We start from the raw sequence: 19,218 nt of genomic DNA on the forward strand, positions 1-19,218 counted from the left end.
ATATATATTTGTGTGTGTGTGTAGGAATCTGACTTTTCTCAGAATTCTCAGAAAAAGTCTAATTTCTGAATTTAATCTCAGAATCCTGAAAATAAATAAAATTTAAAAATCACCATAATCCTCTTCTGTATAAAACTCTTTTTGTAGTTCACATTATTTGTGTTTTCACTTTTCCTCTTCTCTCTGACTTCAAAATTAAACACAGGATCATAACGAATATACTAAATTAGGAACAAACACAATCTGTAGGATTAAAAAAAATCAAGTTGAAAGAACAATCTGCACATTTTGCCATGCTTTTACTGTCATGTTATGCTACCATACGCATATATTTATTAACAGATAACAAACATCTTATTTTAATTAGATTTGAACAGAACATGCAACGACACATTCTGCACCTCATCAGCTGCTTCAGTTTACAGCACACACCCAGTTTCAGCAAACAAACTAGTTTTTCATTCCTCAGCATGAAAACTAACACTTTATGTGGATGATTCCTCAATAACACTGAGAAATCAGTTTTGTTTTCTTGTTCATCTCAACCTGGAGAACGTATTGCTGTGAGTCTTGTGCATGGCATCACTTTCTGTTTTTAAAACTCGTTTAAAAACACTTTTTTTCCATTGGCTTTTAACCGTGAGTTAGTATCTGTGTCTTAATGTTGTATTCTTTTACTTATGATGTTCTGATTATTTTTTAAATATATATTTAGGTGTTTTTATTGTTTTACTGTTTTTTGTTTGTTTTTAATTTTGTACAGCACTTCAGATGGCTGCTTGTTGTATTTTAAGTGCTTTAGAAATAAATTGGTATGGTAGTGACAGTGAGTACAGCCACTGATACTATATTTTAGCAAATTCAGAACATATTTGCAAACTTTGACTCCTGTCATCAAGCCACAGTGTATTGTTTTAAACATTTATCATGACTTTTAAGAGGTTTATGTAATCTATTTTGCCCCTTTTCTATAATTGTTTGACACAACCATTATAGAAAAATTCCCCAAAACTCTTGTGAACGAGCTTCAAAGACATTCCTGGGTGGATTTTACTAAATTTGCATGAAGTCAAACCAGCAGCTGTTCACCCTTTTTCTTGTCTTTGTGCCGAGTTTTATATTGGATAGATCTGTCCTTTAAATAAAACTAAACCCAGTGGTGGAGAAAGTGCTCAAACACTGTACTTAAGTAAAAGTACAAATAAACAGACAAAAATGTACTCTAGTAAAAGTAGAAGTACCACATTAATGTTTTTACTTAAGTAAAAATAAATAAGTACTTGCTTTTAAAAATACTTAAAGTATTAAAAGTAAAAGTACTTGCTTAATGTATTACCTAATGCAATGGTCCACATATCTTTAAGTGTGCCTACCGTATGTATATTTTCTGTAATACATTAATAGTTTTGTGCCATTTTAATGAACAATGCTGCAGATAATACATGTTTTTATTGTGTTTACTCTGTGACACAGTTCACACTTGGACTTGTGATTCTGTGCGTCAGAATTTCAGGGATGGCACGCAGTTAAATGCCATTAAGCAAAATAAGAAAGAGGAAGGATTTTACCTTTGAAAGTTTTTATTTAATACAAATCAAAACCAATGTGTCATTTTAACTGCAGTAAAAGATTTAAGTAAAAGTTGTCTGATGAAAAAAGGAGCATTAGACACAACTAACAAAGGAAAAGGCACTGATGATTTCAACTCCAGTTTGTCATCAACTCTAGATAAAATACTGTCTAGTCAACCTTGTAATGGGTCAATATTGAACAATATTTTAACTTCCTGACACCATTTTTAAAACTTGGACCTGAGTGTCGAGACATTTGGAGACATCTCTCGTCTCCTGTCCTAACATCCCATGAACTGACACATTTTAATATTGCAGTAATAATTTCTTGTTCAAGTTCAGAAGAAGTTGGTTTTCAAAGTCTTTTAAGTCCAGTCTGGCTATTTTGGGAGGGAGAATCTGTCCTGCTGTACTGAATAATCGTTCAATAAGGCCATGGGTGACACGTACTTCTGGCTGACTTTCTCGGTGGAATCCATTTTGGGTGTGTTAGCGGTGCTGCGGGTGCGCCCTGATCAGTGACATATATACTAGAATATAGCTCTTCTTGAAGGTGGGTCTAATGTTACCTGCCCACTTTGCGTTGATTCACTGGACCAACTCCCCTCTCACCATCGGTTACTTTCAAATTAACGAACAAATAGAAAAGTTGCAACGTGAATGTAACTTGTAACACAACGCATTATAGAAATGTAGTGTAGTAGAAAGTACATATACTTTATGTAAAATGTAGTGGAGTAAAAGTAAAAAGTACCCATGTTTAACTCTACTTAAGTAAAGTACAGATACATGAAAAGTGTACTTAAGTACAGTAATGAAGTACTTGTACATAGTTACATCCCACCACTGACTAAACCCCATCAGTCTTTTTTTTAATTTAACACTCAAAGAAAGAGGGGAATAAAGAGTGCAAATAACCCAAACTAAGTTCTTACCATTGTCCTTTTTCAGCTTGATCTTCATAATCACCCCCATTGTTGTGACCAGGAGTAGAGCTGCAGTACCACAGACCACAATGATGATCACTGCGTTATCTGAATGATGGCGGACAGACAGTTTCAAAGATAAAAATACATGCATGGAATGAACAAATATCAGAAAATGATGCTATTTCAGCAAAACTCCACATTTTCAGGGTCTGTTGGAGTCAGTCTCCCCACCATCACAGACATCTACACCTCCAGATGCAGGAAGAGGGCCACCTGCATCATGAAGGACCCCACCCACCCAGCACACACACTTTTTGCCCCACTCCCCTCAGGAAGGAGGTTAAGGAGCATTAAGTGTAGAACCACTAGACTGAGGAACAGCTTCTACCCTGAGGCTGTTAGACTCATGAATCTCTAACTAGAATAATCACTGTGAAAAACCATATCATGTTGCTGCTGATCTGTTTCAATGTTGATGTGTTCATGCGTGCACATCTGCTCACAGACTCATGTTCATGTTTGTGGTGATGTTCAATGTTTTATGTTATGAGTGCTTAGTGTATATTTAGTTGATGTTTTTCTTAGTTCATATCTTAGATGTTATCACTGTTTTTCTTATACATTTTATTGTTGGATGTAACTGGGACCCTGTGTACATAATTTCGCTCCACCACATGTACCACATGAGGTGCGAATGACAATAAAGAAACTCTGACTCTGACTCTGACTCTCTGTATAGAATGAAAATCACAGGTCAAAAACCAAAGACGTGTACAGCACTTACTATCGTAATTGACATTAAACAGTTCTGACGCACATTCGCCACATGAGCTGTTCACACAACATTTGTAGGCGCCTTTATTACGGGGCAGGATTTTTTCCAGAACAAGCGTTTTATTTTTGTTTTCTTCGTATTTGATTCCATCCTTGAACCACACATAGGTCAGATTTGAATCTGGGATGTTGTGAGAACATGTCAGCATGACTGTATCACCCTCCTGTATGTTGGCATTAGAGCTGTTGACCTGCGCCTTCAGATCTGCCGGGAACAAAAACAAAATAAACATTTAGCTGTTAACGTATCTGACAAGTGTGTCCATGTGTTCGGTTGTCTGGTAGGAAAATATCTCATGATACCAGTGGGTGGACTTTCAACTACTCTCTGAGAAAATAAACCATTGGACTATAACCATTTACTAATCATTTACTATATACCGGCACCCACAAAGGCAAAAAGGCTATCCTAAGAACAAAATAAAAATGCAACGAACTGGAAGAAAAGACACATAAAATCTTGTTTTGGTAACTGAAACAGAATAAAGTTCAAGAGCCATTAACCCAATTTTCATTAGAAATGAGCAACACTTTTAAATAGTTTTATGCAAACCTGTTCTGATCAGAATCACATGAAGACCTAACAAAATACTTATGAGTTTTTGTCAAATATCCAACTACCTGAACTAAGACAGGAAGAGCAGATGAATCTCGACCACCTTTTACTTATACTGAAATTGGAAAAAGACTTGAGAAATTTAATAAATCACCTGGTGATGATGCATTCCCCCTGGATTTTATAGAGATTTAAAGAATTTACACTGTCCCTTTTTAATGGATGTACTAGACTTTGCATATAAGACTCAAAAACTTCCAGAATCATTTTCGACTGCCACAATTACTATCCATAACAAAAGATAAATATCCCTTAAAATGTTCTTCTTACTGGTCTATATCTTTATTAAATACAGATTGTAATTTGTTGTCTGAAGTTCTAGCATTAGTCACTATTGACCAAAGTTAATAAATCCAGATCAAAGCAGCTTTATCTTGAACCGCTCATCAACTAACAACGTATGTATTCTTCGATATAGTTCACTTTAAAGAGACCAAAACTGAACCTTGCATAGCTCATTAGATGCTGAAAAACATTTCAAAGGCCATATTTATTCAAGGTCCTGGAAAGACTGGATATAGCATTTCTTTCATTAGTTGGGTAAAAACACTCTATTACAAGCCCAAAGCTAAAATAACTAAGTACTTGACTCAAATGTATTCTCCCTAAACGAGTCCATCGTCCAGGGTGGTCTCTTTTCCCCCAGACTTTTTGTGCTTGCCATTGAACCTCTGGCAAAACAAATGGGCAAATTTTGGGTATAAAATGTTTAGAGGTTGATTAATTAAACCATAAAATCAAATTTCTGGCAGACGATATAATTCTATACTTAACTGACCTTGGCAATTCTCTTGCTAAACGACAGTTTCTTGTATAAACTTATGGTATGTCTCAGGGTATAAAGTGAACTGGACACAAAGTGAGATCCTTCCTCTGACAAACTTAGACTATACTGTGTACCAACAAACAAGCTAATTTAGGTGGCTTCCAAATGGTTTAAAATATTTAGGAATAACTGTTGACAACAATCTAGCAAACCTATAAAAACTCAATTACATCCCACCGCTCAATAAGACTGAAAACGATCTGCTGAGATGGATGAATCTTCCTTTGACTCGGAGTGGCAGAATTAACTGTGTAAAAATGAACATACTGCCTTGATTACAGTATCTTTTTCAGTCCATGCCCATTCCATTACCACAGATCACTAAATAAACATGTCACACAGTTTATATGGAGATATAAAGTTCCTAGAATGTAAATGGAAAAACTATCATGGGATCATAAATTTGAAGGTCTTCGACTACCCAGTTTTTCAAAATACTATGTGGCAGCTCCAATGAGATTCATCTTTCTTTCTTTTTTTTTTGAAAAGCACTGTTTTCCCTCCTGGATTCAAATTGGACTTTATCCTATTAAAGATCAGGTAGCAAGTAACTTCATCTATAAATGGAGCTTAAAAACAATTTCTAAGAAGACAAACAACCTCATTATGAAACACCTGGTCAAGTTGTGGTATATGAACCAGAAAATCCTTGGCCTGGAAAAAGGATTATCACCCAAAACACAGTTGATCCAGGACTAACTCTTACCCATGACCCTCAATAACAAGAACCTAGAGAACTGGCATCATCATGGAATTCTGGATCTGGAGAATATAGTTTGTCTGGGAAAACTTTTATTTGTTATCTTCAGTTGAGATCCTTTCTCGGTCCTCAAATGAGGCTACTGGTTTCTATTGATAAAGGGAAACTAATTCATGAAGGAAATTATCATATTTATTTCTAAAATGCACCATTTTCTGTTGAACAATGGTCCTAAAACTGGTCTACACAGGTTCAGAGAGAAGTGGGAGTCAGATCTGAACATCACAATTGACAGACATTTTACAGTCAGATTTATGCCCCAACCATCTATCAGCTACAATGAATGTCCACTTCAGATTAGTACATTATAATTGTCTACACCAGTTACATCTCACCCCTCAAAAACTTCACAGATCCAAACCTGATCGGTCAGAAATTGCTTGAGATGTTATGTAGAGGTACGCTCCTTTTTCACTGAACTTAGCTCTTTTGCTCTGTGTCTTATGTATTGGAGCTCCTATTTACATATCTTCCGAAACATAAACTATTGTCATGGATCTGGTCAGCTGGACTTTCAATGCATCCATCCATCCTTTATCTTCCGCTTGTTCCAAAGTCAGGTCGCAATCAATAAAATTTTTTCAGCAAAGGGACAGGGTCCTAGAGAACCCTCATGCCCCACTGAGACGCACGTGGCAGGATACGTCATGGATCTGATGTGCCTTTCCGTATTGTCTCAGAAGGACACCGAAGATATTGGAATCATGATAGCAGGGTTTCTGCTTTTTGGCACAGACGGATACCTATTTTTATCCGCTATTAAAGAAGATGGTGGCAGCAGTTTCGGCCATGGAAAAGCTGCCGACCCCGTGTGAAGGTTTGGTTCATAGGCATCGCAACCATTATATGTGAAGGGGACAAGTCCCCCCCCACATTAAAAAATTTTTTGTTTGGACCCCCCCACTTTTAGTGTTTAATATATTTATTAATTTTCCACATAGAAACAAATAAAAACAACATACATACAAGGAAAAAAAACAAACAACAAAGAACCCCTCCCCCCTCCCAGCACCCCTCCCCCCAGTAAATACTGTCCCCTACAAGGTATGTCACAAAAACAATTAAAACAGTTCAAACATCATTATCAAGATTTATGGGTCTACGTTCAGCCAAAATCCTAAAAGCGTGTTATTCCTGGACCTGTGTCGAGGGTTCATTGAAAAAAGTAATAAAAGATTTCCAAGTTTTATAAAATCTATTTTCAGAGCCCTTCATCACACACCTGATTTTCTCTAGTTTTAGATTAATTAATACCTCCTTTATCCAGCTTGACACTGTGGGTGGAGCAGCATCCTTCCACCTAAGAAGAATTAAACGACGCGCCAGAAGAGTTGAAAAAGCGATTACCTTCCCTCCTCCCGTAGGTAAACTTAATCCTTCAGGAGTAATCCCAAATATCAGCATAAATGGGTTCGGGGTAATATGGACTGCTAAAACAGCTGAGAGTGCTTCACAGATACCAGCCCAGTATATCTGTATCTTGGGGCAACTCCAAAACATATGCACTAATGTGGCTTCCTCCGACCTACATCTGTCACATATAGGGTCAATTTGAGGGTAAATTTTAGCCAGTTTAGATTTATCCAAATGTGCCCGGTGTACCACTTTGAACTGAATAAGAGAGTGCCTCGCACACATTGAAGATGAGTGAATTTTCCTCAAAACATCAGCCCAAACTGCTTCACTCATTGTAATTTGAAGGTCCTGCTCCCAGGATTGTTTAATTATGACAGAGGATTGGGAATCTAAATGAGAGATCATCTTTATCAAAGAAGTAACTGCTTTAGTTTTTGTTGGATCAAAAGACATCAGCTCATCGATTACATTATCAAGAGGTTTGTCAGGAAATTTTGGAGTGGATGAGGCAATAAAATGCCTAATCTGTAAATATCTGAAAAAGTGCGAGGTTGGCAAATCATATTTATTAGACAGTTGCAGAAAAGAGGCAAACTTGTTTTCAACAAAAAGATCTTTAAAATTTTTTAAACCTTTACTTCGCCACCCACTAAAAGTAGCATCCTGCAGTGAAGGAGGAAAAAAATTATTAGACGCAATTGGACTAGAAAAACTTAACTGATGAAGGCCAAAATGTTTCCTAAATTGTGAGTAAATTTTGAGGGAGTTATAGACTACACGGTTAGAAGAAATACGATTTAGAGGTAAGGGTAAGGATCCGCCGATCAAAGTTGGCAGAGATAAAGGGGAGCAGAGGGACTTTTCCATCTCCACCCAAATGGGACCCCCATCTTTGGAACTATAATACACCCAAAAGGACATACAATACAAATTACTTGCCCAATAGTAGTGTCGAATATTAGGAAGAGCCAGACCCCCATCTTGCTTTGACTTTTGCAGGTGGGCTTTTTTTAGACGAGGCTTTTTACCATTCCAAATATAAGTCAAAATGGCTGAATCTAGCTTTTTAAAATAAGCCCCCGGAATGAAAACAGGGAGACACTGAAAGAGGTAAATAAATTTAGGGAGTACTGACATCTTGATTGTATTTACCTTGCCTATTAGAGAGAGGGGGAGGGCCGCCCACTTAGTTAAATCCTGCTGGACATCAATAAGCAATTTATCAAAGTTATTTTTGTAAAGATCTTCAAATGTCTTTGTTATCGTAATGCCCAGATAAACAAAACTATGAGTAGCTATCTCAAAAGGTGTATTATTTGTGATATAGTCTAGGGATTTGGAATTCAAAGACATAAGTTTGCTCTTATGCATGTTTACTTTATACCCAGAAATTTCTCCAAACTGAGAGAGGAGTGTCGATATGTGAGGGATAGTCAGTTCTGGCTCAGACACATACAACAAAAGGTCGTCAGCATAAAGAGAAAGTTTATGCTCCACCCTACCCCTGGTAATACCCTTAATATTGCTCTGTGTCCTTATAGCCAGAGCCAACGGCTCAATGGCCAAAACAAAAAGTAAAGGACTAAGTGGGCAGCCCTGCCGGGTCCCGCGGAACAAGCTAAATGGTTTAGAATAGAAGTTATTTGTCAAAATCATGGCTGATGGCGAGAAATACAATAGCTTAACCCACGATATAAATGTCCTGCCAAAACCAAATCTCTCCAAAGTTTCAAACATATAGGTCCATTCCACTCTATCAAAAGCCTTTTCTGCATCCAGGGAGAGAAGGCATTCAGAGTCATTTTGACTAGGGGTATGCATGATATTCAATAAACGACGTATATTATAAAAAGAGCGTCTGTTTTTGACAAATCCTGTCTGGTCTGGAGATATGACACTCGGTAAAATTCGCTCCAAGCGGCAGGCTAACACTTTTGCCAATATTTTGTAATCACTATTCAGTAATGATATCGGCCTGTAAGATGAACATTCTGTGGGGTTTTTATCTTTTTTAAGCAATAGTGTTATACAGGCTTGATTCAAGGTAGAAGGAAGGGATCCTCTACCAAAGGAGTGTCTAAACATATTTGCCAAAATTGGAGCCAGTTGTTTAGAAAATGCTGCATAGAACTCATTTGGCAGGCCATCTGGACCAGGTGATTTTTTGGGTTGTAATAATTTGATTGCCTCTACAATCTCCTGCTCTGAAATAGGTGAATCCAGAGAGGATACCTGATCAGGGCTTAGGTTGGGGATAGGCAAGTGTCCAAAAAAGTTCTGCAAAAGATTAGTATTACAGCTATTATCAGAGCTATATAATTTATTATAATAACATTGAAAGGCCTTATTTATTCCTTGCTGGTCTGTGATAATGCTGCCATCCTGAGCTGTTATCCCACCAATTGTCATTTTGGCTCTTGCTCCCCTAAGTTGTCTTGCCAGAACCTCCCCAGCTTTATCACTATGTTCATATGAATAACTTCTATTTTTCAGCAGTAAATATTCTATTGGTTGAGATGTAATTAAATTATGTTCTGCACGGAGCCTACAGCGTTCTTTATACAACTGTTGGGATGGAGCTTGTGCATTTCTGCTGTCCAGGTCTGCGATTTGACTCTCGAGTTCGATTTGCTTGGACATAGAGTCCCTTTTCTTCTTAGCCACAAAGGATATTATCTGACCTCTTATATATGCCTTGAAGGCTTCCCAGACAGTAGAAATTGAAACATCTGGGGTCATATTAATTTCTAAAAAAAGGGAGATCTGGTTCGACATAAATTTAACAAAGTTCTCATCAGACAACAGGAGGGAGTTGAACCGCCAGTACTTTCTTTGGGCCCCTACTTCAGGTATCCTAAATTCAATTGAGAGAGGAGCATGGTCAGACACCACTATGGGTTGATATTCACAGTTCTGCATGTATGATGTTAGTTTATTATCAATAAAGAAATAATCAATCCTGCTGTAGCTCCCATGGGCATGGGAAAAAAAAGAGTATTGTCTGTCCTGAGGGTGCAAAAGACGCCAAAGATCTGATATACCATAATCTGAAAGAAAGGACTTTATATACGTTACCGATTTGGATACAATATAGCCCGGCTTAACCGAGGACCTGTCCAGCACAGGGTCAAGACATAAGTTGAAATCCCCTCCCATAATCAGCGGATGAGTATCTAAATTCGGGAGCAGCCTAAAGAGACGAGAAAAAAATTGAGGATCATCAAAATTTGGAGCATAAACATTAGCTAATGTCACATTCACATTATAAAGTTTTCCAGTTACAATAATATATCTTCCATTAGGATCAGCAACCACCACTGCAGGTGTAAATGATATGTTTTTATTAATAAGTATTGCAACTCCTCTGGCTTTACCCTGAAAAGTTGAATGAAAAAGCTGCCCCACCCACCCACACTTTAAACGAATACTATCTCGGTTATTGAGATGAGTTTCTTGAAGGAACATAATTCCTGCACCTAAATTTTTCATATGTGTGAGGGCCTTTTTCCTTTTAATGGGATGATTCAGACCCTTAACATTCCAGGTAATCATTTTAAAGTTGCCTGCCATATTACTCATAATAAAAAAGAAAAAACAGCACAGAGAATGTCAAGGTATCAGGCAAATAAAGAAATACATCCTGGCTGAGCGAAAAGAAAAACATCATTTTAACAGTGACAGTAAGCCCCCCACTTCCCACCCCACCCCTTCCCAATAACCCCCTGGTGAAAATAGCTGCTAGAACAAACAGCACACCTAACTTCTCTAAATGTAACACCTCTATGCTACTACTACCTAAATAAATCTTCTCCCCCTCCTCGCCTTACAGGTAATATTAAACACAAATAAAACCACCAAGCCAAAGTAAAGTCTTGTCATTAATAAAAAAAATAGAAAAATGAAAAAAATTGGGCAAACACCGAACAGCCCATAACAAAAATAATGTCTATTACTTACTGAGGTGAAAATAGACCAGCTGCAACAACCTCAATAATTAAACGTTTATACATTATCTGAATCCGTTCTGTAGCTCTGCACCTCCAGAGCCATCAGTCAGGCAGAACTGTTAAAAGTTTGGATGAACTTTTCAGCATCAGACACGGAGCCAAATGTTGTGCGGGTACCGTCTGTGTTCGTAATCCGAAGTCTTGCTGGGAACATCAGCGCTGGTTTTAGACCCAGTTTATACAAGGATGACATCACCGACCTGTATTCTTTCCTTTGTTTGGCCACATCTGGAGAGTAGTCATCATACATCCTGAATGAGTTGTTTTCATACTCCAAGTTCCTTCTTTTCCGGGCTTCACGAATCGCCAGCTCCTTGTGTTGATATCGGTGGAAGCAAATTATGACAGGCCGAGGCCTGCCTTTAGGGCCCGGTTTGGGTATCAGGCTGCGATGGGCCCGGTCCAGCTCCGGCGCCGAGGGGAAGATATCATGTCCGAAAACATTCCACAGTAACTGGGAAAAGAACTTGCTTGGTTGTGGTCCTTCGATGTCCTCGGGCAGGCCAATAAGACGAACGTTACTCCTCCTGCTTCTCCCCTCCAGCTCAGTTAGCTTAGCCTTGAGTTGACCATTATCGGACCTGAGCCCCTCGCAGCATTTCTCAACTTCTTCCAAACGCACATGAAGTGACTCGGCGTTGTCCTCAAGTGAAGTCAAGCGCTCGTCATGATTTCTGACAACCTCCTGGAGTCCATCCAACTTCTCGTTCACTTCTTTGAAGTCCTTTTTAAGTTCGGAGATCAGCGCTAGCTTGTGGTCAGCTAACGCGGCTATCAAATCCGCTTTGCTAATCTGAGGCTCAGATTCAGCTTTTTCACCCGTTTTAGACATTTTGGGCGGCATTGCTACACAAAGTGTGACAAGTTCTAATAATTTAACCAAAGTTCACTGGTTAAATTGGCTCAGTAGGTGTTTAAATGAAAAGTTTGTGGGAGAGCAAAGATTCTGCTTCCTACTCCATAATCGCCCCCTAGAGGTCCTCCGGACCCCCCCACTTTTACTATAAAACATTAGTTCAGGCGGCGCAGTTTCTCTTTCTTCGTGAACAAATCCATTCCACTTGATTAATAGGAGAATACTGAAGCCACTAAAACTCCACTCCAGGTTTTCCTGGTTACCTCCTACTCGCCACCATCCCTTCCTGCCTCTTGCCACGGCAGAAAACGCGCACATGTGAAGGAGGTGGAGGTACCTGTGTTACTCGCTCGCCAGTTTAGCAGCTTAGTGTGGGCAGTTGTTGACCAGGGGGGTTGATCATAAACATATATTCATGTTAGGAGGACGCTTGAGTGCAGCGCTACGTCTGTAGCATGTGTGCTGTAACTGTGATGCTGTCAGACGCTGCAGGTTTAAGAGACGCTGTGTGTTCAGGTGCATTAAAGTTGAAATGTCTTTAAACCCCACACCTTATTGTCCTCAAGCTTCACGAGAAACATCATTTAGATGAGTAGGGTTGAACACAAGTAAAAAAGTCCAGTGGTGATGTTTTTTATTTCTCTATAGACAAATAGTGCCAACCTGACGATGTGAATTAAAGTTAAAATGTCTTTAAAACCCACAGCTGAATTTACACAAACTTGGTGAGAAACATGTTTTAAATGTGTGAAATTAAAGGAAATCTAGGTGAAATGCTGCTTTTTTGTTCACTAGTGAACACCTTTTTATAACGTGCGCTCACACGTGCACGTGCGCACACACGCGTGCACACACCTACACTCATCATTGTGTCCCCCCCCCCCACATTACAGATGCTTCTGACGCCCTTGGTTTGGTTTGTGCTTCGAGCACTTAAAATCAGCTGATTTATGAGCTAAACAGTAAAATGGAAGATTTGTGAGAATCGCAGGCCACTTGTGGCTTTGAGACTCGCTAGCATGTTGGGGATGACCTTGGAGGGAGCTAATAAGCACGAGCCAGTGGAATGTCCACAAACATGGCCATTTTGGATCAAAAGTACCAGCAGAACTCAAGGCTGACGAGAAATAACAATTTGTCTGAAAAAAAATCAACAGCTGTGGCTTATCTGAATCTGACTCTCCTCGTTTGACCTCAAAGCAGGTTGACATCAAATTTCTCCTGGGATATGTTTAAATTAAGAAAGCTCTCAACCCCCCCCCCCCCCAATAACTTCTGTGAACGCTTATCAGAGCTGTACCGACTGACACCAACATCTTAACAGGACTATGGCCTATCTGAAAGTGCTTCATGGACTAATATTACCATCTTGCCATCAAATGCATATGTAATATGTCTATAAATGTGCTTGCTGGAAGAGTTTTTTGTTGTCTCAAATTGTGTCCTGATAAGGACAATATGTGAAGCGATCTTTTTTATAACACCACTATCTTGTCCTCATGGCCTTTTCCGTTGTCCTATCTAAAATAATAAGGGGCTGCGCTCTTAGGAGCAGCAGCTACGTGCACTCTGCCCATCTTTCGGATGACTGTGCGAACATAATCTCGCTGTATTTCGGTACAATGATAATAAAGCTTATTCTGATTCTGATCATGTTATTTTTAGCTTTTCACCAAAATGACTGCAATATTGTCATTTCTCAACAGAAAAATATCTTCAAACTCACAAAAAGCAATATGCATCATTTCAAGGACGGCTAATTCTAATTTTTGACATTTACTGATTTACGAAAAAATCGAAGTACAATCAAAGTCCGAAGTTGATGTCAAAATGTATTGAATATGTACTGGATGGGCCCAATATTTTGCTTGTAAATACACAAGTTAGTTACAAATAGCATTCCTTGAAGAAACACATATCATCATCTCCCACAGTTAAGGAACTGAGTACGTTTTGGGGATGATTCTCAGCTACTACCAGGCCAAACGGTCACTCAAAATGTTTAAACTAATAAGAGCTACTGCCAATTTAGTGTTTGCTGAGAAAGATTATTTGAATCTGATTGGCTGTATTGGCACCTCCAGGAATGTTTAAATGGGGTGGCCATGTGGGGCCACTAAAAATCCTGGTGTGGAACACCAAAACCAAAAGCCATAAAAGAATTTCAGAAATTCTGCTATGAAGTTGTTGTGAATGACATTTTGAAAACTTTGGCAACATTAGAGTTACACAGTTGCAAACTAACGTTCTTCAGTTTCTACTTTTCAGGGACCAACTTTTTTAGAGGTGGCCATTGCCTCTCCTGCCCACTCCCTGGCAGCATCCTTGGATTGCTGCTAACATCCGAAACCAAAATTTTAAACAAATATCCGTACCTTGCTCAATCTGTTAGCTCCGAGTATGACTCTCATCTACCATCACAGCCTAGTTTTAGCTCAATATCTGTGAAACTGACCGAGCTGATCATCTTTGTGTTTGTTCTAATTAATCAGTTGTGGTTGTTTATCATATTTTTCCAGTGATTCATAAGATAATTTGCTAATAAACAGTCAAGGACATAGACAATTACATGTTCCCTTATCTTTCACATCCGTAAAGTTTTTATTTTCAGTCTTGTGTTAGCTACATACGCGTTAGCCTCCTTCTTACAACACACCTAAGTTTTGATATCATCTGCTATTGCACATAAAATTTACATCACTAAAATTAAAATAAACAAATAAAAGAAGAGCGAACTAACCTTTGCATACAAAGTTGTTAAAGTGGAGCTGACAACAATCTGTATTGAAAACCGATGGGAAGAAAGATGCATTTAGTGCAAACACTCAAAATTATCAGCTATAGATACTAATTTGACAAACTTTGGTACATTTTAACTTATTTACTTGTAATGTTACAACTCTGACACTGCTCATCGGCAGAAGAACAGCATACATTGGCTGAAAGAAGAGAAGACAAAATACATTATTTTAGAGCCAACAGGTACATACAGTACACTAAAAGCGAAAAATGTAATATATGCAGTGGTGGGCACAGCTAACTAAAAAGTTAGTTTGCTATCCCATATTCCACAAAAAAAAAGCACTAAACCGCTAACCGCTAAATCGACTGTCAGTCTATGTCACACATCTTTGTTTCGTCCAGTTGAAGATGCATCGACCAATCACGTCTTGTCACATGTACACTTAGTAAGCCAATGGCGTGCCTAACGGACACGTTGAAACACGCCCACCACAGACAGGAACAAGCTTGTGAATTTTGTTAATGGACTTAAAGTTGGTGAAACCTAATTTAGCAGAAGCTGGTTCCGCTAATGGTTTATAAAAGTTAGCAAAAGTGCTAATCTACAGAAAGAAAAATCTGTTCTGCTGTTAGCTGCTAGCAAATTAGCGGAACTGTGCCCACCACTGAATACAAGTATAAAAACAATTAAAAATTTGTTATTTAAGTATTTTCACCTATGAGAAGAAGTCCAAGCAACAGATTCATCTCGGTTTTTACAATCATCTGACAAATAAGCCCGAGTTAGAACAAGAAAAACAAGCAAAAGAAATCTAGTTATTTTTATATAAATACGTTATATGCTTGATATAAAACATTAAAATGCTCTGATGTATTGATTTTACCTGCGTTTCTGCTCCGCATGCAGACTTGTGTGATGACCTGATCTGCTTTTCCTTCCCTAATGGTTTCTGCAATAGGAAAAGCTCGACAGAACTGATTACAAACACAGATAGGGATGCAAATGAATTCATTTCTGGAACCTGACAGCACAAACACTGCCACTGTTTATCTGCTCCGAAGGTGCCACGGACATCCAGCCATCGCGATTTGACTGCAGCTGCTTTCATTTGATTAATCTTAATTCAGTTATGTAAAAATATACAAAAATAAAAACTATTTAGGCTTTCTTATAGCAGTTCAAATAGACATGTCCAAGCATCACAGTATCTCAGATTGAAGCTCTTAGTTCTATATTAGGCAAAAATACAAATTAAAGTAAACAAATATGAAGTAGAGGTGCACATGCAAAGACACTGAAACATAATCTGCTATCAGAAAAGCTGTGTTTTTTTAATGCAAAGTACCTACAGTTTCTACAGAACACTATAGTATGAAACTCGTGCTTTAAAAAATATCACTTATATGTGTGGCATTACAGAAAAACTGAATGTATTTAAGAATAAAAGTGAATCAAATTCATACATGGCCTTTGGTTCAAACAGTAGCCACTAGAGAGTGCTGCAGATTGTTTTATCCCCGAGAGCTTCTCTGTCAGATAGATGTAGATTTGGTTCATTTCTCAGTGTGCACTTTTAGAAAGGCAGAGTGCAGAATAAATAAAAATGTTCAGCAATGCAAGTTTAGCTTGAATTTTACTATAGAGAAGATGATCTGATGACTTGGCTTATGGAATAAATTTGCATTAGCTGCCCAAACACAGTTCTGTCAGTGGCTAATCATATTGAATGTGTTGACAGTCTGCTGATTGTTCCTCTGTGGTTTATGTTTCCTGGGATTTTATTGTGAACCAACCATAGAAACTACTGATAAGTCAGACTGGATCGGCAAAACCACCCAAAACCACCAGTTTTACAAGAAAAGCAGTTTTGGGATGCTCCGCAAAGAGGGAACAGACATTTATACAAAACTTTAAGGTGTTTTTGTTCAGTCAACCATGAAAAACTTTAAACTAAACCAAAATTAATCTGTGACCAACTTCTTGATCGTCTTCCAGACGTTAACAACAAACAATGAGTTGTTCAAATTCAAGGTGTCGGTTAATGTCAGCGATTGAGTCCCATGACTGTTGTCTGAATGCAGTCAGTTGCTCAGAGAAGGAGGCAAGTTTGCACCCCATGGGTCCCAACATGCTTTTTAAATGACTTTAATTACATTCATTTCAGCAGCTTATGAGACATCTTTCATCGTGCATCTTGTGGTCATAAAAGCAATTAAAGAGCTTTGTTTCTTAAATAATTAATTTGGAGGCATTGCCAGTGTTGCATTCATGAAAAAGGTTAACAACCCAGATGTGGTTTCCTGGCATGCATGCAATTATCCATCCATCCATCCATCCATCCATCCATCCATCCATCCATCCAACCATCCATCCATCTATTCATCCATTCATCCATTCATCCATTCATCCATCCATCCCTCCATCCCTCCATCCATCCATCCATATCCACCCATCCATCCATTATCTTTTACCCACTTCTTCCTTTTTGGGTCATGAGGGCCACTGGTGTCCATATCCAGCAGTTACTGTGCAAGACAAAATGTAAACCCTGGCGAGGTCTCCAGTCCATCACAAGGATAGAGACTTTTTGAGACAACCATTCATTCTTTCACTCACACCTAGGGACAATTTAGAGTTACCAATCAGCCTAACATACATGTTTTTGGTCTGCGGGAGGAAACTGGAGTACCTGGAGAAAATCCATGCATGCACGGAGAGAACATGCAAACTCCACACAGAAAGGCCCCGGGCCAAGATTCGATCCAGCGACCTTCTCGCTGAGAGGCAGCAGTTTTATCATCTGCACCACCGTGCTGACTGCATGCAATTATGTGCATAAATTTGCTCCACTTAGCTGGTTATTATCTTTCATTGGTGACTTAAATGTGTCAATGTATTACTGTATATATTTTCAATCGAGGGTCAATTCACCTCACAAGACCCTCGGAGCATGTGGAGGGGCATTAAGTGCATAACAGATTATAAAGGAAGGAGCGAACAATGCCCCAAAGACCCATCTCTGCCTGATGCCCTCATCAAGTTCTATGCATGCTTTGAAGACCCGAACAGACAACCCGGCACCAGACTCACCTCATCACCGGATGAAGAGCATCTCGGCGTGACCTCAGCCGAAGTAAGGAGTACCTTCAGGAGGATTAATCCGCACAAGGCAACTGGCCCAGACAACATCCCCGGAAAAGTGTTGAAAGAATGTGCCGATCAGCTCTGTGAGGTGCTGGCAGACATCTTTAACACCTCACTTACCCTGGAGACAGTACCCACCTTCCTGAAGACTGCCGTCATCATCCCAGTCCCAAAAAGCTCTAGTGACTGGTCTGAATGACTATTGGCCAGTGGCCCTCACCCCGATAGTTGCTAAATGCTTCAAAAAATTGGTCATGACTCACATCAAAACAACCATCAACATCAACGAGGACCCTCATCAGTATGCATACCGTGAGAACCGATCAACAGAGGATGCCATCTCCTCTGTGATTCACACTATTCTCAACCACCTGAAGCAGAAAAACTCACGTCCGTATGCTCTTTGTGGACTTCACATCTGCCTTCAACACCATGATCCCCCAAACCCTGATGAACAAACTATTCACACTAGGACTAAGCCCCTCCATTTGCAACTGGGTCCTAGATTTCTTAACAAACAGACCACAGTTAGTGAGGAACCACAACCTCTCCTCCTCCACCATAACCCTCAGCACTGGCTCTCCTCAGGGATGTGTGTTGAGCCCCCTCCTGTTTACTTTGCTCACGTATGATTGTGCAGCTACCCATCCAGGCTGTCACATTGTAAAGTTTGCAGATGATACAGCAGTGGTGGGATGCATCACAAACAATGATGAGTCCAGCTACAGGCAAGAGGTGGAACACCTGGAGAGCTGGTGCAGAGAGAATAACCTTCACATCAATGTGAAGAAGACAAAGGAGATGATTGTGGACTTCAGAAGGAACAAACACACCTACACCCCCTGAACGTAAGAGGATCTGCAGTGGAAGTGGTCTCCAGCTACAAGTACTTGGGTGTACACATGAATGACAACCTCAGCTGGAGCAACAACACCACCAGCCTGATCAAGGAAGCTCATCAGAGCCTCTACTTGGTATGGTATGGTATGGTATATAGTTTATTCATTTAAAAAAAGTACAAAACAATTCCATAACAATATAAAAAAAAAGGATACAAAAGATTTAAAATGAAAGGCAGCAGAAAGAAGAAAAAATCTTATTATATCTGCCCCTTTTTTCAAACAATTATTTCAATCATAATAATCTTCAACTCTACTTCCTCAGGCGTCTGAGACGAGCTGGTCTGGGAAGCTCAGTCCTCACCTCCTTCTACAGGTGTGCAGTGGAGAGCATCCTGTGCTCCAGCATCAACGTGCGGCATGGAGGCTGCACAGCTGCAGAAAGAAAAGCTTTGCAGAGAGTGGTGAAGGCTGCACAGAAGATGTTGGAGTCAGTCTCCCCACCATCACAGACATTTGAGATCTAAGTTAGTCTCTGTAGTTAATATTTGTTCTTTATAGTTCCTAACATCTCAAGTGGTTTTGAGTGTTATTTTTCATTTAGGTTATATGTACTTTAAATTATTAGCCTCTGTTTGACGTAAAGTGACATTAGGCATTCTTTTAGCTTTTTTTTAAGCCACTTTGAGTCACTTGGTGGTTGAATCTGTGGCTTTATTTATTAATGAGGTCATAAC

This window comes from Nematolebias whitei, chromosome 4 (assembly GCF_014905685.2).
Source record: "Nematolebias whitei isolate Nwh7 chromosome 4, NemWhi1, whole genome shotgun sequence".
Taxonomy (NCBI): Eukaryota; Metazoa; Chordata; class Actinopteri; order Cyprinodontiformes; family Rivulidae; genus Nematolebias; species Nematolebias whitei.